Genomic DNA, 21820 nt, shown 5'->3' with positions numbered 1-21820 from the left:
ATGTGCATGTGTCTTTATAGTAGCATGATTTATAATCCTTTGGGTGTATACCAGTAATGGGATTGCTAGGTCAAATGACATTTCTAGTTCTAGATCCTTGAGGAATCACTTCAGTAAAATACTGGCAAACCGAATCCAGCAGTGCATCAAAAACTTGTCCACCACGATCAAGTCAGCTTCATCCCTGGGATGCAAGCCGGTTCAACACATGCAAATCAACAAACGTAATCCATCACATAAAAAGAACCAATGACAAAAACCACATGATTATCTCAATAGATGCAGAAAAGGCCTTCAACAAAATTCAACAGCCCTTCGTGATACAAACTCAATAAACTTGGTATTGATGGAATGTATCTCAAAATAATAAGAGCTATTTATGACAAACCCACAGCCAATATCATACTAAATGGGCAAAAACTGGAAGCTTCCTTTTGAAAACTGGCACAAGACAGGGATGCCCTCTCTCACCACTCCTATTCAACATAGTGCTGGAAGTTCTGGCCAAGGCAATCAGGCAAGAGAAAGAAATAAAGGGTATTCAATTAGGAAAAGAGGAAGTCAAATTGTCTCTGTTTGCAGATGACATGATTGTGTATTTAGAAAACCCCATCATCTCAGCCCAAAATCTCCTTAAGCTGACAAGCAACTTTAGCAAAGTCTCAGGATACAAAATCAATGTGCAAAAATCACAAGCATTCCTATACTCCAGTAACAGACAAAGAGAGAGCCAAATCATGAGTGAACTCCCATTCACAAGTGCTATAAAGAGAATAAAATACCTAGGAATCCAACTTACAAGGGATATGAAGGACCTCTTCAAGGAGAACTACAAACCACTGCTCAAGGAAATGAAGACTTTATATATAAGTCATATAATCATATGACTAAAAAACGTGATAGCAGTCTCCAAATATAACATATTTCAAGGCCTCCAAATATAAGGATTTTAAATTATTTTTCTGAACCAGGAGCCTCTGGAACTATAGCAATGCATGATTCTATTGTTAGCATTACTTTGTTTTGAAAACAAATATTTTGATGTAGATACAATTGAAAAGAAACTCTTGCAAGATCATGTTTATTCTTCAAACCACAGATTCAAATAGTTACATTTTTTTCCTTCATGTTCACAGTACTGTTAATAAAATTTTCTCCATGGGTTGGTACACTTGAATTTGCATTTTGAGAGATACAGAGGGAGAGATATTGGTGCAAATTGGAAAAGGAATGAAACAGGACATTTATACTGGTTTTAAACATTTTAACATTCATCGTGTGTCATTTTTAACTGACTGATGAAAGGTAAAGATGTCAGAATTTTTCATTTCATGAAACAGCGTGCAGTGTTTGCTATCTTGGAAATTGTTAGTTTTCTAAAGTATAAATATTCTGTTTCATTCTGTTTCCAATTTAGGTTCATGTCTTCCCCATGGCATCTCACATGGTACAAATCGATACGCAGCATTTTTTCAATAATAATAATTTCAATGCTAACTAGGATGTGGTAAGGACTTACCATCACCTGCAAACTTAGAATACACTCTCTGCTTCTTGCACACTAAATTGATGAATAAGACCTATTTGTAATTGTCGGTAAGAGATGACAGACAATAAACTTTTTAAAAAGTTTGACTATTAAACAAACATTAAATCAAAAGGAAATTAAATGTTTATTTTTGGGAAAAAAGAGCTCAGATTCTATCTGTATCTTTTGCCAGTGTCTCCTGGTCCTGGTCCAACCTAAGGGAACTACTCTCGGTTCCCTAAAACTTCATATATATGAAATTTTACTTTCATATGCAATTTTTGTATAAAAATTAATATTTTTTATATATTATATAAAACATGAAAAGGATATATATTATATATTTTTAATAACTATGGCTCACTCATGCTATTACTTTGGCTGCAAATATAATTGTAGGTTGAATCATTTATTCCCAATTCTTCGTTTCTTCCCTTCTCTCTTTTTGCCATGGACTTTTTTTTTTTTTTTTTTACTGGCTGCTTGGAGTTTATTTTCCGCTTGGTGCCAGGTGCACAGTTCCAGGTGTCAGGAAAGCTAGCGAGTGCTGGCTGGGACCGGGCGGTAGAGAGCGGGGCTCTCACTCCTTTTTGGTGTCTGCTGTGTTGATGCGAAGATCTGCTTGCTGCAGCCGCCTAGTCTACAGGGTAGGGGGTGGGGGGGGGGGTGGGGAGGGGGGCGGGGAGCGGGGAGGGGGTGGGGTGGGGAGTGGGGAGGGGGCGGGGAGGGGCTCTGGTGGACTAGCGCCTCCGCAGGCCTGCGGCTGTTGGTAACCGCTCAGGTCAGGACGGGGGCCCAGCGCTGGCTGTGCTGGACGGACCGCCGGGCTGCTTCCTCGGGGCGTCCCGAGCCAGGCCACAGGTGGTCATGCTGCTGGAGGCCTGGCGGGGTTCCGAGTGCTCTGCGGACTCCAACACCGTGGCCATGAACGGGAGGGTGGACTTCCCGAAAAAGAAGCTGGCCCACCAATGACCCGGGTCAGCCTTGGGGAGACCTGGCGGGTGGGGAATGGCTTCCCCGGGGCACTCGGTACTGCTGCAGGAGCTGTTGCTGGAAGTGGAACCCAGGCGGCGCCGGTAGTAGTCGTGGGTGGCCACGAGCGAGCCGCTGGAGGGGATGGCCGCCATGCTCTAGCTTGCTGGCTGGTGGGATCTGGGCGGCGACCCCTCGCGGGCCTCGGCGCACGATCACGGGTGGCGGGGACGGGGGCGCTAGGCCACGGAGCCCATTTGCAGAGGAGACCGCGGGAGGCCGCGCCACGACAGAGAGGCGCGGGGTCTTGCCACGGACTTTTAATAACATCCAACAGAATAGGATGAATTTAATGTGTGATCCTATGGGTACTGGATTGTCCAAGTGACTCTGGACAATAAAATGTGGGTGCAGTTGGTACTATGACATTTCTGGGCTCAGGCCTTAAGAGATACCGTGGTACTCTGCTCATTCTTTTGCCTTTTTATTGCTGTTAAGAGAAGCACTTCCTTTGTGCAGTTGCTGCCCTTCTACATGGGCTCCAGAGTAAATATATGGGTTAAGGTTTAAACATAACACGACAGTAATGAGGAAAGCCCAGCTTTCCCTGTAGCTTGAAGCAGAGCCAACGATCTAGGCTCAGCCAGGATCGGACCATCCCAAAACAACCTGAAGATGGATAGGTGGGTCCAGCAGAGATCATGAGAGTTGGCTCAGCTTAACTACATACAAGGGAAATAATCAATGCTTATTCTTGTATGCCATTGGGATGTTATGACTGTATACTATGCAGCATTGTTGCAGAAATGGCTAACAGATACAAACACCTTTTACCATGTGTATATTTGAGTAAACTACGTTTTAATCTGCCCAAGTCGCACCCAAAGTTTTCTCCTTATTTGATCCTTCTCAATCTCAAATGTAGTTTTTAGTGTGTGTGCCCACATGTCCATAATAATATTTGTTATATTTTACTGAAATTTGTTGCTCATGCATTTACCTCTCTCAGTAGAGGATAAGTTACTGGAAGGCAAGGAATGTGTCTTATGTATCTTTGGAGATACAACCTACCAGAGCACTTCACATGTAGCTGGTGTTTAAATAGACTTTTCTAAATGATGGAATGGATAGATCAATGCCTTTTCCAGTTATTTGATGTCACATGACATTTGGGTATTTAATGTGCTACGTACTTATCTGGAAAAGTTTCTAGTTGGAAGGAAGGTGAGACTATCTAAACTATTCAAACATGGGTAGTAATGTCTGTTTCTTGGCATCAGTGGAAGCACACTTTGGAGTAAACTCCTAGATTCCAGAAAAATTCGCCTTCTCTTTTTTTTTTTGCTCCAATGCCATAGAGTAAGCTGAGCTGAGGAGTTTTCCTTCCTAATAGTGTGTAATTTCGTGGTGTTTCACAAATTACAAAATCTGTGATTTCACTCATTATGCATTTTTAGCATTAGGAGTTTGGATTTCAGGATAGGATTCGAAAAACAATGATTGGGCTGCTATTTGCTATGCATGTTAGGTATATAAGGGAATCAACTGAAAGAGGTGGAATCATCTGAGTTTTGACCAGCAAACTTGTGAATAAAAACAAGTAGAATTGGGGCTTTCTCTTAACTGAGTACCTGACCAAAAATTTGGGGCTGAATTTAAGCCAGAGTAGATCAAATTCTAGGTAGAGACTGTGAAGAGTAGCCGGTACAATGTCCAACAGTTCATAGGACCTCTAGGAAAACCAGTAATTTATTTGATTTCTAGGATTTTTATTTTCAAACATTTCTAGTTTTGGTAAATTGTGATCAGAGTGACATTTGTAATTGTATTAGTCCATTTTCATGCTGTTATGAAGAAATACCTAAGACAGGGTAATTTATAAAGAAAAAGAGGTTTTACAGTTGCACATGGCTTAGGAGGCCTCACAACCATGGCAGAAGGTGAAGGAGGAGCAAAGGCATGTCTTATATGGTGGCAGGCAAGAGGGTGTGCAGGGGAACTGCCCTTTATAAAACTATCAGATCCCACGAGACTTATTCACTATCAGGAGAACAGCACAGGAATAACCTGCCCCCATGATTCAATTACCTCCCACAAGGTCCCTCCCAGGACATGTAAGAATTGTAAGAACTACAATTCAAGATGAGATTTGGGTGGGGAAATTTGATACTTTTTTTTTATATTTTAAATTATCTTAAATGTTTGTGTGCTTGAGAAAAAGGTGTATTCTTTATTAGCAGGGCATATAGAATAATATATATATAGATTGTGTGGAATAGGTTATTTAAATTCTTGTTTTATTTATATATTTTTGTTTACTCAATGTCTTATACTGATAGCAATTTAAGTCTCCTATTACTAAAGTTTTAACATCTATGATTCTGTGAGTCTCTTGCTTTTTATTTATATAGGTAGTTGCTATGCTACGTGGTGCATAGATGTTTATTATTATTCATTATGAATTGTCATATTTACATTAAATATGCTTTTCTTTGCATGTATAATGTGATTACGTATGTATTCTACTTTTATTATCAGTGTCATTATCCCTGCTTTCTTATTGCTTTTTTTATTGTTTTTTTCTAATATATCTTAACACTTACTCTTTAGTCTTTCTCAATGCAAGTATTCATTTTCTTTTGTGTGCCTTTTATAAACAGCATATAGTTGAGTCTTTGTAAATCAGATTATAGTTTCTTTCTTTCTCTCTCTCTTCTTTCTTTCTTTCCTTCTTTCTTCTTTTATTTTTTTTTTTTGAGACAGAGAGTCTCACTCTGTCACCAAGGCTGAAGGATAGTGTTGTGATCACTGCTCATTGCAGCCTCAAACTCCTGGACTCAAGTAATCCTTCCCCATCTACCTCCCAAGTAGCTGGGACTACCGGCGTGCACCACCATGCCTGGATACTTTTCTGATCTTTTGTTTTGTTTTGAGATGGGGTCTCCCTTTGTTGCCCAGGCTGGTCTCAAACTCCTGAGCTCAAGCAATGCTCCTGCCTTGGCCTTCCAAAGTGCTGGGATTATAGGCATGAGCTACCATGTCAGGCAAAATCTTTTCTTTTATAAATAGGGGAGTTAATATTCACAACAGCAAAGACATGGAATCAACCCAAATGTCTGTCAATGATAGACTGGATAAAGAAAATGTAGTATGTATATACCACAGAATACTATGCAGCCATAAAAAGGAATGAGATCATGTCCTTTGCAGGGACATGGATGGAGCTGGAAGCCATTATCCTCAGCAAACTAATGCAGAAACAGAAAACCAAACACCGCATGTTCTCACTTATAAGCAGGAGCTGAACAATGAGAACATACGGACACAGGGAGGGGAACAATGCACACCGGAGCCTGACAGGGGTTGGGGTGTAGGGAGGGAGAACATTAGGAAAAAATAGGTAGTGCATTCTGGGCTTAATACCTAGGTGATGTGCTGATCTGCAAAAAACTACCATGGCACATATTTACCTATGTAATAAACATGCACATCCTGCACATGTATACTGCAATTAAATTAAAAATAAAAATTAAAAAATAAATAAATAAAATAAATTGGTGAGTTAAATCCATTAGCATTTATTGAAAAGATTAATGTGTTTGGCCTCAACTCTGCCATATTATCTTAGCTTATAATACTTAGACAAATAGTTTATGTTTTTTCTCTATACATTTTCTTTAATTTTAAAATTTTTAATTTATTATAGTATTTAGGAAGCTTTGTGGTTTTGTTTTATTGAATATCTTTTACTTATACTTTTTAAAATGCCCTTTATCCCGTATTTTCATGTTCAAAATATTTCTATTTGGTTTGTCATTTATCTGTGGCATCCTTTGACTCACATTTATTTCTTATAAAATAGCCAAATCATTTAGTCTACTTTCCATTCTTCTTTACTTTTCTCTTTCCATTTTTCATATATCATATAGCATATTATTCTTTTACTCCCAGCCCACCTTAGTCTCTTAAAAATGCAATAACTAAGATCAAATGTGAATATCAATTTGTATATTAATAAACTATGCTCTTTATTAATCCTTTGCTCAGTTTCCCCAGGCATCTTTTGGTTGGATACGGTTTGTGTTCTAGTAGATTTTTCAAGGAGGGCTCATGGTTTCAGAATTCTTGTGTCTAACATTTTTGTAAATAGCTTTCATACTTGAAGGACAGTTCTGTTGATAAGAAACTGAAGGAAAAAAAAATGTAATGCCAGCTTTATTTCAGGCTTTCTTTCCTAGCATTGATTGAAAATGCTTTTCCTTTTTGTCTCGTTTTGTATTTTGGTCTAAGGCCAATCACTCTTTTTCCCTTGTGAAATATTTTATCTTTCTGCTGAAGGTCCTAAGGATGGTCTAAAAATCTCTACAGACTATGATCTTCACTTGTATATATCATAGAGTTTATCATTGCAGGTCAATTTTTACAGGCACCCCACAGACCCTATAAATATGTTGATACAAATTTTCTTTTATTTCTGGAAATTGTTCTTGTATAATCGTTTTAATCGTTTTGTTTCATTATCTTAGCTTCCTCAGGGACTCTAAATATACAGATGTTGTTTTTCCTCTGTCTTCAATTTCAAACATTTTTTCTCACATCATTTTTATTTATTTACCACATTTTCAATACATTGTTTTCCTGTCTACTTTAGTGCCTTTTTAACGTTTTCATTCGAATTTCTTTTTACCCTGTGTACTGCATAAGTTAGTCGTAATTTCTAATATGACTTTGTCTTTTTTTTCTATTTTCTTCCAGGAATCAATCAATTTATATTTTATTTCTTCCTTTTTTTGTCCACTTCAATTTTTGCTTTTTGAATTTCTGATGCAAATTGTCTTCTCAGTCCATGCGTGGTGGCTCACACCTGTAACCCCAGCATTCTGGGAGGCCAAGGCAGAATTGCTTGGGACCAGGAGTTTGAGAGCAACCTGAGCAACATAGTGGGACCCTGTTTCTACAAATAATAATAATAAGAAAAATAGTCAAGCATGATGATGGGCGCCTGTGGTTCCAGCTACTCAAGGGGCTGAGGTGGGTGGATCGCCTGAGCCCGGGGAGTTCGAGGCTACAGTGAGCTGTGATCTTGCCACTGCATTCTAGCATGGGTAGCAGAGTGAGACCCTGTCTCTCTCTCACCACACACACACACACACACACACACACACACACACACACACACACTCCTCAAATTATCTTCTCTTATCTCCCAATACTTACTTGAATATATTTATTTCAGGTTTGAATGTTATATTTCAGGTATTTAAATATATAGACCGTCTCTCTGTATAAATTCAGTGTGTATATATATGTATATATACACAGAAAGAGAGAGAGAGAGAGAGAGAGAGAGACCCTGACGAACCCCCTCCAGACTGTTCACTCTGCATTTCTATGGACAGTTTTGGAATAGTTTGTAAGATTCCTAGTTCAAGAGTGCCCTCTACTGTCAGAGTAGCAAAGTACGTTTCCTTCCACTTTGGGAGGAGGGGGAGGGGCTGGGGGGGAGGTTGTGTTTTCTTTGATACCTTTTACTCTATTTTATCTTGCAACATCTTGAACTTTCTCTTCTTGCTTTTCTCTCTTTCCCATGCAGTTTTCAAAGGGTGACTCTCCTTTTCTTTTCACCCACTTCTGCCCACAAAGCCCTTTTTAGCCTTTTTCCTATATTCAGTGCTTTGATCTACTTACATGCTTTTTCATCATTTTCACACAGAAGGTAGACTTTCTCTATATAATATGGCTTTAGGAAAAAATAAAAGACCCAAAGGTACTTCTTCTCTTTTCTCTTCAACAGTTTTTTTTTTTCAAACTTTACTTGAGTTTTCAAATTCTTCTGGCCAGAAACACAGAGAAAGCTGGCAAGAATTGGGCATTATTGTTCTACCTACAAGCAATTACATTTTAGCTGTTCACTCTCTTAATGTTATGTGGGCAGCTTGGATTTCTGTAGTTTTATTTATTCTTGTAGTTCTTTACTGCTTCTGTTACTGCCCTGGTTGGGTACATTAAATTTACAAGCCTTGGCAATATCTTAGTCAGTTTCGGCTGCCATAACAAATTACCATAGGCTGGCTAGCTTAGGCAAAAAACATTTATTTCTCACAGTTTTGGAGATTGGAAGCCTCAGCTCAGGATGTCCGCATCGTTCATGCTGGTGAAGGTCCTCTTCCAGTTGCAGCCAGCCGACTTCTTGTATCTTTACACGGCACAAGGAGGGCAAGCAAGCTAGTTCTCTGACATCTTCTTATAGGAGCATTAATCCCATCCATGAGGGCTCCACCCTCATGACCTAATTACATCCCTAAGGCTCCAACTCTGGATGCCATCCCATTGGGGATTAGAGTCCAACATATACATTTGGGGGAAACACAAACAGTCATAACAGCTACCTAGAATTACCTGCCTAATAATTTTTTAGTGGGCATTGGTCATAGTGACTCACATCGATGAGGGTCTGGATTGTGCTGTCTTCCTTTAAACATGTTGAATATTGTTTTTTGGAGCAGTTTGAGACTTCCTAGGTTTGCTTGTGTTTAAATATTGTTAGTGTTTGTCTACCATATTTCTTATTCTGGAGACAGTTTTGCCCTGCTACTAAGGTGTGACTCATCTGGTGCCTACTGGATACCCTAGATGTACAAGGAGCCATCTCTACTCTGACTAGTCAGAAGTAAAAAGACTCACAGCCTTATGTGAGCTCTGGGAATTGTTTATATTTTAGCTTTCTTACAGTGTACCTTTGCCTGGGTTTACAAAATTATCCCCTACACATGTGCTCCTTTGTATTGAATAACATACTCATGAAACATTTTGCAAATTTCTGTAGCTCTCTTTCTGCATAGCTCTATCCTTTCCAGTATTCTGCATTAAAAATCTACCTTAGCCTCCCTTAAATCTGATATTTGCCTCCAAATCTCAAGAATATTGCCTAGCAATGCTGGGGTTCCTCCTCCCTGTACTGGATCTAAAAAGTTTTCCAGGCTGAAAGCTGGGGAAACTGTAAGGTTCACTTCATTTATTTCCTGTCTCTCAGGTATAATAGTCCTGTACTGTCTGTTCTACAATGTCTGACAAAATTTGTTTCATGAATTTTGTCTAGTTTCCTTGTTTCAATTAAAGACCTGAATCAGTTACCCCATTATATTAGAAGTGGAAAATTTGGACTGCATTAATTTTTAAAAGCTTTATAGGTGACATTAATGTGAAACTAGTTTTAGGAAGCACTACTTCAGCTTCATAAGGAGTGATAAGATAAAAGAACATAATGATTATCTTGATAATTAGGAATGCTATAAATAGCTAATAGCCATTGAGTGTTTATTGCACTGTAACTGTTCCAAGAACTTTGAAGATGAATTAATCAATATTTATCTTTCAGGTTCCCTTTAACAATTCAATCAAGTCCAAGTAGAAGTGAAAGCTGGGTGATGTATTGGGAAAATATGTGCAGGGACCAGACCTAGGGAATCAAGGCGGACAACAGGACACATATTCTCTCTCCTTTCATTTCTCCCATTCCCTCCTCCTCCTGCTGCTCCTCCCCATCCTCCTCATTCTCCTCCTGCTGCACCTCCTCTCCTCCTTCTTCTTTTTTTTTCCCTCTTCCCTCCTCTCCACTTCCCTACACCTACACACACACAGTTTATATGTTAGTTTGCTTTTGACTGCAAGAAAAACCTTGAATCAACTCAATAAATAATGAAGACATGTGTAACTAACGTAATAGCAAGTCCAGAGGTAGAGAAGACACCAGAATGTGTGATTTGGGCAATCATATGTGTCATCAAGAATCTTAGTTTAGTTTTGTTTTGTTTTGCTTTATGTGTGCTCTGACAACTTCGTGTTGTTCAGTATGATTTGTGGATAACTGCAGTTGTTTCACAAAATACATGGAAACACAGCAACATAGAGAGGATGGAAAAGATTGTCTCTTCTTAATGAGAAAAAAATTCCCTTTTCTTAGTAGAACGCTTTTTATTTTCCTAATTCTTTGGTCAGAATTAGGACACATGCTCATCTCAGAGTCAATTGCTGGCCTGAGTTGAGGGTACATAACCTCCTAGGCACTTCAGGGGGACGTCATCAGCCAAGGAAAATTCTTTGGTGAACCATGCATGTGTGTACCAAGACAAGTCAGAACCCACAGCAGGGGGAGGGGTTAGCTGTTATAGAAGAGAGGATTGGGCAGAACGCCAACAACAGTGCTGCCTGTTATAAACCTCCCTTCGACAAATGGTGTATCGGAGGCTCACTGTGTTTGACCAACCTGCTCAGAATAACACAGGCAAGGGTTGGAGGAGGTAAAATTGGAAGCCACGCTGTTTGACTCCAATGTTGAAGCTGTTAATAAATATTCAATAAAATGGCTTTAAAAACAAAAGGGTTACAAACCTATAGTAATATCAGTGATAATGTATCTTAACTCATTTCTCAGATATCCTTAATTAGCAATAATTATTTGGATTTTCCTTCTAGTAATTTGCACAAAGGGGTGCCAGGAACTGCGAGACATCGCCTGTGCTTTGTCCTGTATTTGGAAGCCCACTGGGAAATTTGAAAAGGTCTGAGAAGAATCATCCTGTCTGTTAAGTGATAATTTGAGAAGAAAGAAACATCCTCCTTGAAGTGCAGAGAGTTGCTTCTCTCTTGACACCTTAGAGGCAAGTCCAGGGAGCAGAATTAAGTGACAGTAAAAGGAAAAGATCACATGTATCACAGGAATGAGAAATCCTTGTGGCTAAGTCAGCTCTCCACAGTTAGGCTACACTTTGATGTTGGCAAAAGTTTCCCTAGTGGGAGAGACATAGGGAAAAGGGCAGAGGAATAAAGAGACAGCTTCACTTACCCAGTCTAAGTAAAGAGGTGAACAGCACATCCATCTAATATTTAATATGGGCTTCTCTTGCGAGGAGCTGGAAATGCGTTTATTAAAGTCTGCATAAGCAGTTGATTTATAGCCTCCAAAATAAACTGGAAGGAATAAAGGAAAAGAAGTTGACTTACTGAAAAGTTTATAAGCCCTCCCAGAGAGCCAAGTTACAAACAAGAATTCATGCAGAGCTGAAGGGATGTCTCCGGGGGATTACTTGTAGAATTGCTTTCTCTAGTGGATGCTGTAGTGTATGGACCGGCTCCCCCATTGATGGCCAAACTACTCATTCCCCCACCTGCTGAGAATCAGAGTGTGGACAGCTGATGACTCATGACTGAGGTCCCTACCAGGAATTAACCTTGACTGGGCCCAAGTGTATGCTCCCTGTCCGGGTTCATATTAAAATCCAAAACATAGTCTATGTGGGAGTACAGATACCCAGCCATCATGTCTCAGTTTGGGGCAGCTCTGATGGGTCCTCCCAGTTCTAGAACCAGCTGTAGTCTTTATTGTAATGGCATCATAGTTCAGCTTGCCGGTTGCCTAATTCTGCTGCAGAACACCTTTCTTCACTGGTGTTCTTTCCCAAACAACTCGTGAATAAATTACCTGCATGCAAATCTTTTCCTCCAAGTCTGTTTTCTCTGAAACTAGACCTCAGAAACTTCAACATAGTGAAACTCATAGTGAAACCTTACCCTTTGTCTGGGACTGATGGTTTCTCTGGCATGTGGGACATTCAGTCCCTAAAGTGGAAGAGACCCAAGCAAACCGGAATGGTTATTCATTGAACCTCAATGATACAGTTAAAACAGACTGAAAATTCTACTCACAGATGGGGCAAAAATGTCATGAAAATTCTATCATCACCATGTGTATGGAAGTCTTTTCTTTCTTTCCTTTTTTTTTTTTTTGATATAGAGTCTCGCTCCATCGCCTAGGCTGGAGTGCAGTGGCGCTATCTCAGCTCACTGCAACCTTTGCCTCCCAGGTTGAAGTGATTCTCGTGCCTCAGCCTCCCGAGTAACTGGGATTACAGGCCCCCTGCTACCATGCCCAGCTAATTTTTTTTTTTTTTTTTTTTTTAGAAGAAACGGGGTTTCACCATGTTGGCCAGGCTAGTGTTGAACTCTTGACCTCAGGTGATCCATCCAGCTTGGCCTCCCAGAGTGCTGAAATTACAGGTGTGAGCCACTGCACCTGGCTGGAAGTCTGTGTGTTTTGCTGGTATATAAAAATACCTTTGTCTTATCTTTCTATGCCTCTGGCAACCAGCCTTCATAACTTTTTGTGCTGTAAATCCCCACTACATACTGCTGATAGGGTGAACTTCCTGACTTGAAACTCGAATAGGGAGTCACCCTCTCACCTCATCAGAGAACCTTGCCATGGTTCTCCAATTCTTCCATTTTGTTCTCTAAGTTGCTTCCAGTGAGATCTTTCTGAAGTGGAGCTGTGATCATGTCCCTGCTGCTTAATACCATGCCACAACTCTGTTTTACTGTTGGCATAGAGTCTGAATTCCTACCCTCGATGTTTATTGAAAACATGGCCTCTTGGCTCTCCAGCTCTTATGCTTCCACTGCCTTTTCTCTCCAGCTATCCATCACTACCAAGTTATAGTGCTAGTGATAAGGCTTCCCCTCTCTCAGTCAGAGGCTTTTGCACATTTTTGCTGTGTTAGAAAACCCCTTCCTCTTTTGCCTGACAATCTCCAATGTGATTCATCTTCCCAATCTGTTTAGTTGTGTCTTCTGTTAGGAAGCCTTACATGGTGCCCCTGGCCACCCTGGTTTGGATTACATAGCCCTTCTTGTGTGCCCGTAGACTCCCACCTGGACTTCCACAGCTGTCTATCACATCTCCCTACTTTTAGTGCACACCTTCTCTGGCTTGCATACTGAAGGCAGAAAGTTCTATTCACAATGTGAATCTTGCCCAAATTCACACGACTGTGTTAACAAAAAATCAGTAGCTGCCTCACTGATCTTAGAATAAAGATTGTTATTTTTATTTATTAATTATTTTTTCTTTTTTTTTTTTTGAGACAGAGTCTTGCTCTGTTGCCCAGGCTGGAGTGCAATGGCGTGATTTTGGCTCACTGCAAACTCTGCCTCCCAGGTTCAAGTGATTCTCCTGTGTCAGCCTCCCGAGTAGCTGGGATTACAGGCGCCCGCCACCATGCCCAGCTAATTTTCATATTTTTAGTAGAGATGGGGTTTCACCAGATTGGCCAGGCTGGTCTCAAACTCCTGACCTCATGATCCACCTGCCTCGGCCTCCCAAAGTGCTGGGATTGCAGGTGTGAGCCACCTCTCCTGGCCCAGATTGTTATTTTTAAAGTGATCTCTATAAGATGCTATCTCTACAGTCTCAGTTTACTTTGCTTCAGCTATTCTGGCCTTCTTTTACTCCCCAAGACATTTCATGCTTCTCTTGTCACTGTGCTTCAGATGTGCAGGTGCTTCTAGAGAGGTTCTCTCCTCCTGCTCCCTACCCTTCTCCAAAGGCTATTCAAGTACTACCTTTATTTACATCCTTCTGATATTCACTTTACATATGTGGCTTTCAGCGTCCTAGTGAAACCTACTTTTACAACCCATACTTCATAGAAACCTGTACTTCCTATGCATAGCTTATATGGTAGATGCAATTGTGTTAGTTCCATTTTCTTTTCCTAAATAGACACTGAGATGGAGATTTATGTGTAAGACTTTTATGGGTGAATATGGTTTCAAGCAAAACCTGTGGGTGAGTAAAAGAGGTAAGAGTAGACAGTGGGAGTTATCGAACTATACATAGGCACTACAATCCAAAGGTAATGTTGGAGTTGGGGTGGCTTTTTCTAATTGTGTCTTTTGAAACTATGTTAGTCCATTTTTATGTTGCTATAAAGGAATGTCAGAGACTGAGTTATTTATAAATAAAAGATGTTTATTTTGGCTTACAGTTCTGCATGTTGTACAGGAAGCATAGCTCTAGCATCTGCTTCTGGTGAGGGCCTCATGAAGCTTACAGTCATGGCAGAAGGTGAAGAGGAGCCAGTGTGTCTTATGGTGACAGAAGGAGCAAGAAAGAGAGGGGAAAGTGCCATTCTTTTTCAAACAACCAGATCTTGTGTGAATGAAGAAAGAGATCTCACTCATTATCACAGGGAGGGCACCAATCATGAGGGATCTGCCACCATGACCCAAATACCTCCCACAAGGCCCCACCTCCAACACCAGGAATCAGATTTCGACATGACAGTTTGGAGGGGAAAAACACCCAAACTATATCATTATGCCCCTGGCCTCCCAAATCTCATGTCCTTCTCACACTGCAAAATACAGTCATCCCATCCTAATAGTCCTCAAAAGTCTGAATGCACTCCAGCATCACTCAAAAGTCCAAAATCCAAAGTCTCATCTGAGACAAGGAAAGTCTCTTTCACTTATGAGCCTTAAAATGAAAACCAAGTTATTTACTTTCAAGACACAATTGCGGCACAGGCATTAGGTAAATATTCCCATTCTAAAAGGGAGAAATCAGCCTAAAGGAAGGGGCAACAGGCCTCACACAAGTATGAAACTCAATAGGGCAGTCATTAAATCTTAAAGCTCCAAAATAATCCCTTTTGACTTTGTGTCCCATATCCAGGGCATACTGATGTAAACAGTGGGCTCTCAAGGCCTTGGGTACACCTGCCCCTGGGACTTTTCAGGATGTAGCCCTCGTGGTTGTTTTCACAAGTCGGATTTGAGTGCCTGTAGCTTTTCTAGGCTAGGATTGCAAGCTGCCAGTGGTTTTACCATTCTCAGGTCTGGAAGGCAGCAGGCCCCTTCCCACAGCTCCACTAGGCAGTGCTCTGGTGGGGACTCTGTGTAGAGGCTCTGCTCCTGCCGCAGGTTTCTGCCTGAGCACACAGACATTCCTGTACATTCTCTGAAATCTGGGCGGAAGCTGCCAAGCCTCTTTAAATCTCACATTCTGTGCACCTGCAGGCTTAACACCACGTGGAAACTGCCAAGGCTTATGGCTAGTACCTTCTCGAGTTGTGGCCTGAGCTATGCCTGAGGCTCTTTGAACTCTGACTAGAGCCAGAGGGGCCAGGATGTGAGGAGCAGTATCCTGAGGTGGTGCAGGGCAGTGGCACCATGGGCCTGGCCCCTAAAACCATTCTTTTCTCCTAGTCCTCTAGGCCTGTGATGGGAAGGGCTGCTTCAAAGACTTCTGAAATGCCTTTAAGGTCATTTTTTTCATTGTCTTGGGTATCAGCACTTGGTTCCCTTTCAGTCATGCTAATTGCTCTAGTAAGTGGTTTTTCCAAAGCCTGCTTGCATTCCTCTCTTTCTCTTTCTCTACCACATGGCCAGGCCACAAATTTTCCAAACTTTTGCACTGTTTCCCTTTCAATTATAAATTTCAACTTTAAGTCATTTTTTTGCTCATATATCAGATTATAGATAGTTAGAAGCAGCCAGGCCACATCTTGAATCCTTGCTTCTTAGACATTTCTTCTGCCAGATACCCTAGGTCATCATTTCTAAGTTCAATCTTCCATAAATCCCTAGCACAGGTTCATATTGTGGTTAAGTTCTTTGCTAGAGCATAAGAAGTATGACCTTTGTTCTAATTCCTAATAAATTACACATTCCTCTCTGAGACTTCATCGGCCTGGCTTTCACTGTCCAATTTCTATCAGTATTTTGGTCACAACTATTTAACCAGTCTCTAAGAAGTTCCAAAAGGTTTGTTTTGGCTCACAGTTCTGCAGGCTGTATAGGAAGCATGGCACCAGCATCTGCACCTTCTGAGGGCTTCAGGAAGCTTCCAATCATGGCAGAAGGTGAAGGGGGAGCAGGTGCATCAAATGGTAATAAGGAGCAAAAGAGACAGGGGGTAAGTGCCACACACTTTTAAACAACCAGTTCTCATGTAAACTCATTACCATGAGGAGAGCACCAAGATAGTCATGAGGGGATCCACCCCTATGACCCAAACACTTCCCACCAGGCCCTACTTCCAACATTGGGGATTAGATTTCAACATGAGATCTGGATGGAACAAACATCCAAATTATTTCAGAGGCACCTGTTAGAATTAGAATGGAAATGTCTTTGTGGGGAGAGGGAGATCATTATTCTGACTATCAAAAAGGTGGATGCATTTTCTTGGGTATTAACATGTGATACAAGAATATTTATATTTTGGCTTATGAGCATAAGTTTATTTATATGTATACATCTTTAGTCTCTGTATCCCTATTATTCTAGTTGTTTTCTTTCCAGGCCCTTGACCATTGAGCCAAGCTATTAGCCAATGGTTATTAGTTCATATTTATATTCTTTACTTTGAGCCACTTATATTTCCACAAAACATGTGTGACCGGGTGTTTTACCTGAAGGTTAATTCATTGTCAGGATTCATTTTTACAGCTCTTTTTTTAAGGAATATGTCCATTGGAGTTTTAGGGTAGCACACACATACTGAGCCAAGTCATCTGTGGCCTAACCCGAATTAGTGGTCTGGTGGTCAGAGGAGAAGTGTAAGAGGATCCTTATGGGCATGAATATTTTCTTGCAAGGCAAAGTTTCTGAATTATCTTCAAGTAAAAAGAAAGTCATATCTTCTAACAAGGAGTGGGCCACTTCTCTGAGCCCAGATATTTCAGAGAGATCTGGGGATTTAAGATTTTATATGTATGGACTCATATATCCCCATCTCCTGTCTCTGGTTTTGCTCCTTCTTAATTAGGGCCAGACCATAGTATGGCTAAAATGAAGAATTCAACTTCCACTGGAGTTAAAATACTCTTTTTTTTTTTTAATTTAATTTTTTTTTTTATTATACTTTAGGTTTTAGGGTACATGTGCACAATGTGCAGGTTTGTTACATATGTATCCATGTGCCATGTTGATTTCCTGCACCCATTAACTCGTCATTTAGCATTAAGTATATCTCCTAATGCTGTCCCTCCCCACTCCCCCCACCCCACAACAGCCCCCGGAGTGTGATGTTCCCCTTCCTGTGTCCATGAGTTCTCATTGTTCAATTCCCACCTATGAGAGAGAACATGCGGTAAATGTTAGACCTAAAACCATTAAAATCCTACAAGAAAACCTAGGCAATACCATTCAGGACATAGGCGTGGGCAAGGACTTCATGTCTAAAACACCAAAAGCAATGGCAACAGAAGCCAAAATTGACAAATGGGATCTAATTAAACTAAAGAGCTTCTGCACAGCAAAAGAAACTACCATCAGAGTGAACAGGCAACCTACAGAATGGGAGAAAATTTTTGCAACCTACTCATCTGACAAAGGGCTAATATCCAGAATCTACAATGAACTCCAACAAATTTACAAGAAAAAAACAAACAACCCCATCAAAAAGTGGGCAAAGGACATGAACAGACACTTCTCAAAAGAAGATATTTATGCAGCCAAAAAACACATGAAGAAATGCTCATCATCACTGGCCATCAGAGAAATGCAAATCAAAACCACAATGAGACACCATCTCACACCAGTTAGAATGGCCATCATTAAAAAAGCAGGAAACAACAGGTGCTGGAGAGGATGTGGAGAAATAGGAACACTTTTACACTGTTGGTGGGACTGTCAACTAGTTCAACCATTGTGGAAGTCAGTGTGGCGATTCCTCAGGGATCTAGAACTAGAAATACCATTTGACCCAGCCATCCCATTACTGGGTATATACCCAAAGGACTATAAATCATGCTGCTATAAAGACACATGCACACGTATGTTTATTGCGGCACTATTCACAATAGCAAAGAGTTGGAACCAACCCAAATGTCCAACAACAATAGACTGGATTAAGAAAATGTGGCACATATACACCATGGAATACTATGCAGCCATAAAAAATGATGAGTTCATGTCCTTTGTAGGGACATGGATGAAACTGGAAAACATCATTCTCAGTAAACTATCGCAAGGACAAAAACTAAAATACTCTTATATAAGCTCTGGGTCTGAACTTCACCTTTTTATATCCTTAGACTTTGAAAAATGAGTCACTTCATGTACTATCATGATGGTCCATTGGCTTTTACACTTAGATTTTAATTGCTGATTACTCACCCTCGGATTTAAGCCAAAAAAGATGGGAATTTATACTACCCCTCCCCCATCCCATCCCCCCTCCATTGATCAGTATTGAATGTGGGTTACTCCCATGAATGGGGCATGACCTTGACTAAAAGGGCTCTCCCTCTTCAGCTGAGAGCAATTTGTGGAGAACGTCAAAGCTGAAAGCTATAGTAACTATCAATACTCCCAGCAGCAGGAGAAATGAGTGCCTCAGATTTTTGCAAGACATATGTGGCACACCACAGAATTTATTATATGCGTGTATTTACCGAGCCATGAAACTCAAATTCCTAGTATAGTTTTGGCATGCTGTGAGTGTTCATGGTGGGGGGTGAGGGATGGGGAGTATACACATGCATCTGCATTTAACTTTTTTCTTATTAATTATCACACTAAACTTCAATGTTCTTTTGTTGACCTCCCTTCTCCTGGGCAGCTAAAACTCCTTTTGAGTAGAAATATGCCATGCTTGTCTCAGATTGTTAGGTGCAATAGGTACAAAGCATGGTTCTCACCATAGCATAGCTAATAAACGTCAGTTTCTCAACTGATACATTAAATGGGCTGATGAATGAAGGAGCTTAATGATTCATTAATTCATTCACTTAGAGTCATATCTGATGGCCTTTCTAACAATAATACAAGTCTGCTTTTGGTAGCACTACTGATGCTGTGTCCGTGAGTTTAAATTCTATATTTTGCTTCTTATAAGGAGGCCCTAGAATTCATCACAAGGTACATGGGAACATGAAGTTTGGGATGTTGCCAGGACCACATATGACAAGTGAAATCTTAATCTTTCAGTCTCCTGATCACAACTTAAAGGACTCTAGGCTAGCCTGAATTGTAAAATAGGCAAAACGGCAGACAAGATCAATATCACTTTTCTTTCCTATACTTTCCAACCTCCTTGCAGTAAGTCAAGACCAGGTAACTAATCTAAATGATGCAACGTGAGTGTAATTTATTTATATCGCTTTTTGAGAGATGTCTGGATCAACTTTTCACAAGTCGTCACTCTTTCTCTTCCCCTGTGTTACATACTGAGAAGGGGCAGGTGTCACAGATGGTGCCACCATAACATGGGCTAGCCTGTGTCAGCCAGGCTCCCTGGGTGACAGTGTTGAGCAAAACCCCACACTGGCATGCATGGAACATTTAGAGTAAGTGATAAGTAGATTTTATTGTTCTTTGCAAATGAGATTTGGGGTTCTCAGGAATATAACCTAGATTATCCAGCTTATTATAGAATAGGTAGAAATAAGCATGGACAGCAGAATCAACATGTGAAAAAGAGCTTATAAAGTAATATTTTGGTAAGACCAGATTAGTAGAAATAAGTTTTTCTAAAACTGTGAGCAAGAGCCATATTAGCTGAAAAACTACAAAGATGGATGATATCAGAGGGAAGTCTAAAGGAAAAGGGCCTGCTAGATAAAAATCATAACAGTGTGTAAATAATTGAGTCTATCTATCTATCTATCTATCTATCTATCTATCTATCTATCTATCCTGTCTGTCTATCTATCTACCTGTCTGTCATCTATCTATCTTTTGTCATCTATCTCTTGAACCCAAGCATTATAGGGCCAATGGTGCACTTGTTCTTAATCTGTGCTTATTATCTTTCTAATTCTCCTTTCCTGCTTCTTAAAATAGTTTTAATATGCTCTTATGAAATTTCATAGCTGCAGAGGGTCAAATCCACCCCCCAAATGTAAAGCAAGTCATGATTGTCACAGCTTCAAGAAAATCACGTTACAAAAAATATGCTACACTTATTCCCATATCAGTCATACCTTTCCAAAACAAGGAATATATGCAGAGTTTGTATGAGGGAGTGAAAATGAGGAGTACCATAGTGACTATGTAACCCAGACACCATTATTGATGTTGCAGAATTAAAGTCGTCAAGCTATCATTGCCACCAGCAGTATAATTTTTCAAGGACTTCTAAAAACCTTTTAACTCCTGTCATGGTTCAAGTAGTTGGCAGGGCCTAAATTTGACTTTGAGCTTCAGATTTGGAAAATCAAGGAATTCAAAGTGAATCTAAGCCAGCTTCCCTTAGCCTCCTGTGACTTTCCCCTCAGACTATAAATGGATCCTGTTTTTGAAAGCAAGCCCAGATTTCCTTAAAACATGTTCCAGTCTCTTGAAATTCACTAAGAGTATATTTCAAATGAAGGCTGCGCTTTTCTCTGCCCCCTGTTTTTGGAGCATCCTCTTTGTAAGCATTCCAATTCCCTTGTATGGGTTAGTGCCACTCTTGCTGAGTACATGTCATGCCCATCATTGCACATTTCAACCAGACTCCCCAGATGAATTACAGTCTGACTTTCCATTGGCTACATGTCAAAAGCAAGCTACTCAGGGTCAACTTCCTTGAAATGATCTGCCAACTGGTCTACTGGCCTCCTTAACACAAGTGGAATTACAGGAATCAGAAGAGAGGATGAAGGTCAACATCGTGGGCTCCATTTACTTTCAGGGCATTGCTTTTCATATCCTTCAGAAATCTTTCACACCTTCATTCTAAATGGAAACTAACTAGAGATAGATTTACACGGTTAATATACTGACCACTTCATTCATTAGTTCCAAAGATGCAATCATTTGAACAATTTATAAATACCAACCAATTTCTGTTACTATGGTAAGTTTCTTTGGTCTTATTGAAGTGAGATAATTACTTCCTTATATGGGATATGTACCTCGCTGAATGCTACTGAAAACCATTGCATCTGCTTTTTAAGCAAATACATCCCATTCTTATCTCATATTGGGCTTGCATTCACCCAAAAAAATGCCCTTTGATATTTCATATGAATGGCTGTTCACTCACATCTGGTTCATCTCAAATAGATACTTTTTCACCCCTAAATGTGTGTTTTGGACTATACATTTATCAGTGTTAAATTGAATCACTTCAGCTTGTCAAGATTTGATTTTTGTCATGTGGTGTATTCACTATCCATTTCAACTTTGGTAATCTAAAATAACTAATCTGTGTACCATTCAAGTCGTTCATCAAAAATGGAAAAGTTTTGAAAACAGAGTCTTTTAGTTTGCCACTGGAAATTAGCTTAGAGGGGCATTGGTGCACTAATATGTATCCTTTAGATGGTTGGCTATATACCTAATGTTTTTAAAACTTACTTTGTACCAGGCTCTATGATAAAGTATTATTTCATGTTACCCTCACAATATTGCAATGAAGGAGGTGTTGTTGCCTTTTTTTAGTAGATTAGGAAACTGAAGCTAATGGACATAAAGTTACTTTTAGCAAGATCACATAAGCTAATTAAGGTAAGAATACATTTACCCAGGTTTTTCTCCTACTGCTCCTTG

At 40.1% G+C, this 21820-nt stretch overlaps 1 pseudogene across 1 annotated transcript; it reads right to left on the bottom strand.

Moving 5' to 3' along the window:
- Positions 1-1984: 1984 nt before the first annotated feature.
- On the bottom strand, positions 1985-2809 carry LOC101176451 (annotated as a pseudogene). Its single transcript, XR_177876.3, has one exon. The product of XR_177876.3 is annotated as a pancreatic progenitor cell differentiation and proliferation factor pseudogene (transcript).
- Positions 2810-21820: the final 19011 nt, after the last annotated feature.

Source organism: Nomascus leucogenys, chromosome 2 (assembly GCF_006542625.1).
Source record: "Nomascus leucogenys isolate Asia chromosome 2, Asia_NLE_v1, whole genome shotgun sequence".
Taxonomy (NCBI): domain Eukaryota; kingdom Metazoa; phylum Chordata; class Mammalia; order Primates; family Hylobatidae; genus Nomascus; species Nomascus leucogenys.
This window is presented reverse-complemented; position numbering and strand designations above follow the sequence as displayed.